The sequence below is a fragment of the Lucilia sericata genome, unplaced genomic scaffold, assembly GCF_015586225.1.
Source record: "Lucilia sericata isolate MDLA Ls3-8-SP2 unplaced genomic scaffold, ASM1558622v1 Contig003474F_arrow, whole genome shotgun sequence".
Lineage (NCBI taxonomy): Eukaryota > Metazoa > Arthropoda > Insecta > Diptera > Calliphoridae > Lucilia > Lucilia sericata.
Window position 1 is genome coordinate 28,556 of NW_023996893.1, and position 8,286 is coordinate 36,841.

The 8,286-nt window shown below is 41.6% G+C and overlaps 1 pseudogene; it reads right to left on the reverse strand.

Annotated features, from left to right (window-relative positions):
• Nucleotides 1-1,271: 1,271 nt before the first annotated feature.
• Nucleotides 1,272-8,279, reverse strand: LOC119614815 (annotated as a pseudogene).
• Between the last annotated feature and the right edge of the window lie 7 nt (nt 8,280-8,286).

The following is an 8,286-nucleotide window of genomic DNA, read 5'->3' on the forward strand; positions in this document are numbered from 1 at the left end:
TCTATAGTCTAGTCTATAGTCTAGTCTATAGTCTAGTCTATAGTCTAGTCTATAGTCTAGTCTATAGTCTAGTCTATAGTCTAGTCTATAGTCTAGTCTATATCGTATAGTTCTAGTCTATAGTTAGTCTAGGTCTAGTCTACGTCTAGTCTATAGTCTAGTCTATAGTCTAGTCTATAGTCTAGTCTATAGTCTAGTCTATAGTCTAGTCTATAGTCTAGTCTATAGTCTAGTCTATAGTCTAGTCTATAGTCTAGTCTATAGTCTAGTCTATATCTAGTCTATAGTCTAGTCTATTGTCTAGTCTATAGTCTAGTCTATAGTCTAGTCTATAGTCTAGCTAGTTAGTCTATAGTCTAGTCTATAGTCTCAGTCTATAGTCTAGTCTATAGTCTAGTCCTTCATAGTCTAGTCTATAGTCTAGTCTATAGTCTAGTCTATAGTCTAGTCTATCAGTCTAGTCTATAGTCTAGTCCTATAGTCTAGTCTATAGTCTAGTTCTATAGTCTAGTCTATAGTCTAGTCTATAGTCTAGTCTATAGTCTAGTCCTATAGTCTAGTTCTATAGTCTAGTCTATAGTCTAGTCTATAGTAGTCTATAGTCTAGTCTATAGTCTAGTCTATAGTCTAGTCTATAGTCTAGTCTATAGTCTAGTCTATAGTCTAGTCTATAGTCTAGCCTATAGTCTAGTCTATAGTCTAGTCTATAGTCTAGTCTATAGTCTAGTCTAGTTTATAGTCTAGTGTATAGTCTAGTCTATAGTCTAGTCTATAGTCTAGTCTATAGTCCCTTTAAGGGACCTGCCTAATACCCACTTATTCAATTGTTCTCATTATATGCACACACCTTTAAGCACCTTTAAAATCTTGTTCATGTTTGCCTTTTCTGTTTCGGTTTGTTTGTATAAGAGCATCCATACAGCATCCACATAATTCTCCTGTTTCTCCCCATCCTTCTGCTAATACGTTGCTGTAGGCCATTTGGTATAAAATTGCTTTCATGTTAATGATATTGTTGTTGCATATTTTTTATAAAAAAACTTTTCAAAGTTTTTATGTCAATATTCTAAAGTTCTAAAAACAATACATTTTATTATTATTTATTGCACACAGTGGGACAATGAAGGACAATTTGGACTTTAGTCTAGAATCTTTATTCACATCTAAATAGTTAATCTCATCTTTATTTTGATTTCAAAATTATTTTGATCCCACTGTATACTAAAAAAACTTCATGATACAATCGATATTTTTATGCTTAAAAGTGCTTTATTGTTGTTCATTTAATATTTTTTTCTAAATATAAACTAACTTATTTTTTTAACTATAAATCTAAAAAAATTTAAATCTTAAATAAACTCTGTGTATACCAAAAATATTTTGTCTTAAAATTAAAAATTTACAAGCATTTATTAATTTAAAATTAACTAATTTAAAAAATTTGTTATATTATTTGGTCGTTCGCTGAGAGAGAGAAATCGATTAAAAGAGATTAAGAGTTTGAGAGAGATTGTGTAAAAATATCATTCCTAAAACTAATTTAATTAAAATGTAATTAAGTATTTTGTTTTATTTAAAACAAAAATTTTAAAAAAGCCTCTAATAGAAACAAGCTGCTCCTAACTCAATGCGGAATTCTTGATTTGCATCACGGACATCGCGTACCGCTATATCGACAATCGGCAAACGTTGGGATTTTTCGGTGGTATAGGTTAGAACGGATTTATTCCAGCTATTAGAACGTTTCTGGAAATACGAAAAGAATAACAATATTTTTAAATATATTAAGCTATAATATAGTCTATAGTTTAGTAAGTAGACAAGTCTATAGTTTAGTAAGTAGACAAGTCTATAGTCTAGTCTATGGTCTAGTCTATAGTCTAGTCTATAGTCTAGTCTATAGTCTAGTCTAAAGTCTAGTCTAAAGTCTAGTCTATAGTCTAGTTTCTAGTCTAGTCTATAGTCTAGTCTATAGTCTAGTCTATAGTCTAGTCTATAGTCTAGTCTATAGTCTAGTCTATAGTCTAGTCTATAGTCTAGTCTATAGTCTAGTCTATAGTCTAGTCTATAGTCTAGTCTATAGTCTAGTCTATAGTCTAGTCTATAGTCTAGTCTAGTCTAGTCTATAGTCTAGTCTATAGTCTAGTCTATAGTCTAGTCTATAGTCTAGTCTATAGTCTAGTCTATAGTCTAGTCTATAGTCTAGTCTATAGGTCTAGTCTATAGTCTAGTCTATAGTCTAGTCTATAGTCTAGTCTATAGTCTAGTCTATAGTCTAGTCTATAGTCTAGTCTATAGTCTAGTCTATAGTCTAGTCTAAGTCTAGTCTATAGTCTAGTCTATAGTCTAGTCTATAGTCTAGTCTATAGTCTAGTCTATAGTCTAGTCTATAGTCTAGTCTATAGTCTAGTCTATAGTCTAGTCTATAGTCTAGTCTATAGTCAGTCTAGTCTAGTCTAGTCTAGTCTACAGTTAGGCTATAGTCTAGTCTATAGTCTAGTCTACAGTTTAGTCTATAGTCTAGTCTATAGTCTAGCCTATAGTCTTAGTCTATAGTCTAGTTCTAGTCTAGTCCTATAGTCTAGTCTATAGTCTAGTTCATAGTCTAGTCTATAGTCTAGTCTATAGTCTAGTCTATAGTCTAGTCTATAGTCTAGTCTATAGTCTAGTCTATAGTCTAGTCTATAGTCTAGTCTATAGTCTAGTCTATAGTCTAGTCTATAGTCTAGTCATAGTCTAGTCTATAGTCTAGTCTATAGTCTAGTCTTTAGTCTAGTCTGTAGTCTAGTCTATAGTCTAGTCTATAGTCTAGTCTATAGTCTAGTCTTTAGTCTAGTCTATAGTCTAGTCTTTAGTCTAGTCTATAGTCTAGTCTATAGTCTAGTCTATAGTCTAGTCTATAGTCTAGTCTATAGTCTAGTCTATAGTCTAGTCTATAGTCTAGTCTATAGTCTAGTCTATAGTCTAGTCTATAGTCTACAGTCTGGTCTATAGTCTAGTCTATAGTCTATTCTATAGTCTAGTTTATAGTCTAGTTTGTAGTCTAGTCTAGTCTGTAGTCTAGTCTGTAGTCGAGTCTATAGTCTAGTCTATAGTCTAGTCTATAGTCTAGTCTATAGGCTAGTCTATAGTCTAGTCTATAGTCTAGTCTATAGTCTAGTCTAGTCTAGTCTATAGGCTAGTCTATAGTCTAGTCTATAGTCTAGTCTATAGTCTAGTCTATAGTCTAATCTATAGTCTAGTGTATAGTCTAGTCTTTAGTCTAGTCTATAGTCTAGTCTATAGTCTAGTGTATAGTCTAGTCTTTAGTCTAGTCTATAGTCTAGTCTATAGTCTAGTCTATAGTCTAGTCTATAGTCTAGTCTATAGTCTAGTCTATAGTCTAGTCTATAGTCTAGTCTATAGTCTAGTCTATAGTCTAGTCTATAGTCTAGTCTATAGTCTAGTCTATAGTCTAGTCTATAGTCTAGTCTATAGTTTAGTCTATAGTCTAGTCTATAGTCTAGTCTGTAGTCTAGTCTATAGTCTAGTCTATAGTCTAGTCTATAGTCTAGTCTATAGTCTAGTCTATAGTCTAGTCTATATTCTGGTCTATAGACTAGTCTATAGTCTAGTCTATAGTCTAGTCTATAGTCTAGTTCATAGTCTAGTCTGTGGTCTAGTCTAGTCTGTAGTCTAGTCTATAGTCTAGTCTATAGTATAATCTATAGTCTAGTCCATAGTCTGGTCAATAGGCTAGTCAATAGGCTAGTCTATAGTCTAGTCTATGGTCTATTCTATAGTCTAGTATATAGTCTAGTCTGTAGTCTAGTCTATAGTCTACGCTGTAGTCTAGTCTATGGTTTAGTCAATAGTCTACTCTGTAGTCTAGTCTATTGTCTAGTCTGTATTATTGTCTATACTAGTCTATAGTCTAGTCTGTAGTCTAGTCTATAGTCTAACCTGTAGTCTAGTCTATAGTCTAGTCTTTAGTCTAGTCTATAGTCTACTCTGTAGTCTAGTCTGTAGTCTAGTCTATAGTCTAGTGTATAGACTAGCCTATAGTCTATTCTATAGTTTAGTCTATAGACTAGTCTATTGTCTAGTCTATAGTCTAGACTATAGTCTAGTCTATAGTCTAGTCTATAGTCTAGTCTATAGTCTAGCCTATAGTCAAGTCTATAGACTAGTCTATAGTCTAGTCTATTGTCTAGTCTGTTCCATATTAAACTTACTCTGCAACCATCTTCAACAGCTTCATATCGCAAACGTTGAGGGCCATCGGCTGTTAGTTCAGCATCATTCCACGATAACAATTTCAAACCATTTCTGCAAAAATATCAATCACCTTAAAATACAAAACTTGTATTTCAATATTCAATAACCAACCTTAAGGTATCCTTCTCCTCGTCCTTGTAGGCCACAGTGTTCTTACAATGGAATGTTATTTGCTGAGTGGCCTTGGCTGACATCAATTGTAGGAAGCCCATTTGATAGGAATCTGTTTTATAGTGGATTTTCATGCCTGATGGCATCTCGCTTAACCACGCCTCCTCTTCCATTCCTTTATAGCTAATTACCTTAGTCTGTTTGGGTTGAGGTCGAATACAGGTGGCACGTCTTTCCTTTTCACAATACACTAGAATAGCATCTTGTGGATCACCATCATTAGGATCAATCCAATATTCTCCAGAATTGTATTCGGGATAGGCAGCAAATAGGTCACGGCAAGTTTTAGCTGGTGCTGATTGTTGGCCATTTGGTCGAGTTAAGCGTATGAAAGAGGCCTTTACATGCTCGTAGGCCTTCAAAACCAAAGCGTGTTTCTCTTCATCGGTTAAACCTTCACCAAATTGATCGAGCATAGGTTGGTCGCCTAAAACATCTACACCCTTGGTTTGTCCCTGATTTAGTAAGGCTGTTAAGGCCGCTACATCATAGCCCAAAGTTTCGCCGGGTGGACCTGGCGGTCCTGGAGGACCAGCTGGACCCATGGGACCTGGTTTGCCATCATTGCCGTTATAACCTCTGGGGCCGGGTGGACCTGCTTGACCTGCTGGTCCTGGATTACCATCTCTTCCCTGGGGACCTCTCATGCCCATTTCGCCGGGTTTTCCTGGAGCTCCTGGTACTCCGGGAAGACCAGTATCACCCTTTAGACCTGGTGCACCAGGCATACCTTGTAAACCTATTAAGCCTCTGTGACCTTTAATACCTTTGGGACCCGGTTCACCGGTTTCACCTTTAACACCTTCGGGGCCGGGAGGACCAGCTTTGCCTCTTAAGCCCATGGGACCTTCTACACCCGGTAAGCCTGTCTCACCCTTAGGACCACGTTCTCCCAGAGGACCCATTGGACCCATAGGACCTGGAGGACCCGGAAGACCTGGATTACCGGCAGGACCCTGATTACCTTGTTGACCTGGAGGACCTTTATCTCCTGGACGTCCAGCAATACCAGGAGGACCTGCTTTGCCGGGAGGACCCTCGGGACCTTGTTCGCCTATCGGACCAGGATTGCCACTAGGACCAGCTATGCCTTGAGGACCGGGAAGCGCCTTCTTTTCCAGGTTTTCCTTGTTGTCCGGGTTCTCCAGGTGCACCTCTCAAACCTCTTAAGCCAGCAGCACCTGGTGGTCCAGGTAAATCCCGGCATACCTCTATCACCATGAGGACCTTGAGGTCCTTGAGGCCCAGGAGGACCTGCAGGACCATCACTACCAGTTTCACCTTTTTGTCCTTCTAATCCGGGAGGGTCCTTGTAAGCCAGGATTGCCAGGCATACCGGGACGTCCTGCTCTCCTGGGTTTCCTTTAAGACCAGGTTGACCAGCTACACCAGGTAAACCGGGGCTACCAGGTTGACCCTAAAAATGTCATAATAGTAAAAATTTCATATTTTAAGGAATTTTCTTCAAAACTACTTACCACTGGACCCGCATCACCGGGACGTCCTGGTAGACCACTTAAGCCGGGTTCTCCTCTTAGACCAGTTTCACCACGAGCACCCTTTGGTCCAGTTAAGCCTATAGGACCGGGTAAACCTTGTTCGCCAGGATTACCATGAGGACCAGGAATGCCTTGTTCACCCTTAATGCCCATCAAACCACGATCACCTTTAGCGCCGGGTAGACCAGCTAAGCCAGGAGCTCCAGGGAATCCAGGAGGACCAGCAGGACCAATTGGACCTCTCTCGCCGGGCACACCATTAGCACCTTGTTCACCGGAGTACCTGGATTACCAGGTTCACCTCTTTCACCAGTTTCACCAGGAGCGCCAGGAGGACCAACATTACCTTGAGGACCACGATCACCAGGACGACCCGAAGGACCTTCAGGGCCCATTTGACCAGGACTACCACGTTCACCTTTAACACCAGCCGGACCAGGGAGACCTTTATGACCAGGCATACCCATCATACCAGGGGCACCCATGTGACCTTTATCGCCTGGTTTACCTGGAGCGCCCTGAAATTATGTTGGTTAATAACACAAAGATTTAATTATATAAACATATTTAATTACCGGTGGTCCATCATGACCTGGGTTGCCAGGTTCTCCTCTTTCGCCAGGTGTACCGGGTTACCAATAGAACCTCTTTCTCCGGGATAACCACGTTCTCCTCTCAAACCCACAGGACCAAAGGACCTTGTGGTCCAGGTGGACCTTGAGCACCATCTTTACCAGGAGCACCGGCTTCCTGCTACACCAGGTAAACCTTGGAAACCTCTAGGACCAGTAGGACCAGGTTCACCTCTAGCACCATCTTGACCAGAAGGACCAGGTGGACCCTGGGCACCCGGTAAACCATCTTTGCCATTATCACCACGAGGACCAGGTGGTCCCTGAGCACCGGGTTCTCCAGTTTTGCCATTTTCACCAGGAATACCTTTATCACCAGGCATACCCATTGGACCGGGTAGACCCTGTAAACCTTGAGGACCTTGGTCACCCGGTTTGCCATCAGCACTGGGATACCACGTTCACCAGGAGCTCCCTGACGACCAGCAGGACCCACACGTCCAGGTAAACCACGTAGACCTTGCAGACCGGGTACACCAGGAGGACCAATATCACCAGGACTGCCTTTATCGCCTACAGGACCTTGAATGCCTCTATCACCGGGAGTACCCTTGGGACCAATGGGACCATCAGGACCTGGCAAACCAGGTAACCCAGGAGAGCCGCGTTCACCAGTTGGTCCAGCAGGACCAGTTGGACCACGCATACCACGTTTACCGCGTTTACCTTCTGGACCTACAGTGCCTGGTAAACCGCGTGGACCTGGCTGGCCAGATTCACCTTTTATACCCTGATCACCTAAAATCATTAGAAATGGTAAACAATTTCTAATATTTCATATTATTTAAATTTACCTTTGTAACCTCTTTCACCGGGTTGACCGGGAGCACCCTTAATACCAGGCTCTCCAGGACTACAGCAAACCATCGGGACCACGAGGACCGGGAAAACCTTGAGGACCAGCCATACAGGAGCACCCATAGAACCTTTATCACCAGGCATACCATCTTTACCGGCGGGACCAGGCAAACCATTTTCACCAGTAGCACCAGGACGACCAGCTTCACCACGGGGACCGCAAACCTTGATCACCTTTGGGACCATATGACCCATATCACCTTTAGCACCAGGAATGCCAGGAAAACCGGGAGGACCAGGTTTGCCAATAGCACCAGGTTGGCCAGGAGTACCAGGATTGCCATCTAAACCACGAGCACCAGGTTGACCGCAGCACCTTCACGACCACGTTCACCGCGGGGACCAGCAGGACCCTTTAAAGGAATATGTTAATTACTTTATAGTTAAGTGCGTTGAAGAAGATTACTTACAGTAGCACCAACTGGGCCCACTGGACCCATACCTCCTGTGGAACCTTTCTCACCAGGAGCACCTTGATCACCCTTAGCACCGTCTAGACCGGGAAAACCGCGATGACCTTTAAACCAGGTTGTCCAGGGAGACCGGGCAAACCACGAGGACCAGGAGTACCAGCTAAACCTTGAAGACCTGGCTCACCATCTTCACCCGGCGTACCATCTTTACCAGGAGGTCCAGGTAAACCACGTGGTCCTACTGGACCCGGAGGACCTTGTAAACCAGGTTCACCTGGTTCACCACGTATCCTTGAAAGCCTTGAGGACCAGAAGGACCCATATTACCAGGGGGACCACGAGGGCCAGTTGACCTGCTGTAGCTTGTATAAATTGAGGAGCAGCATTAAAGGAGCGGTAGGACCTTTATCAGTATTGGCATATTCAGCAGCTAATTGTTGATGATCTAACTCATAT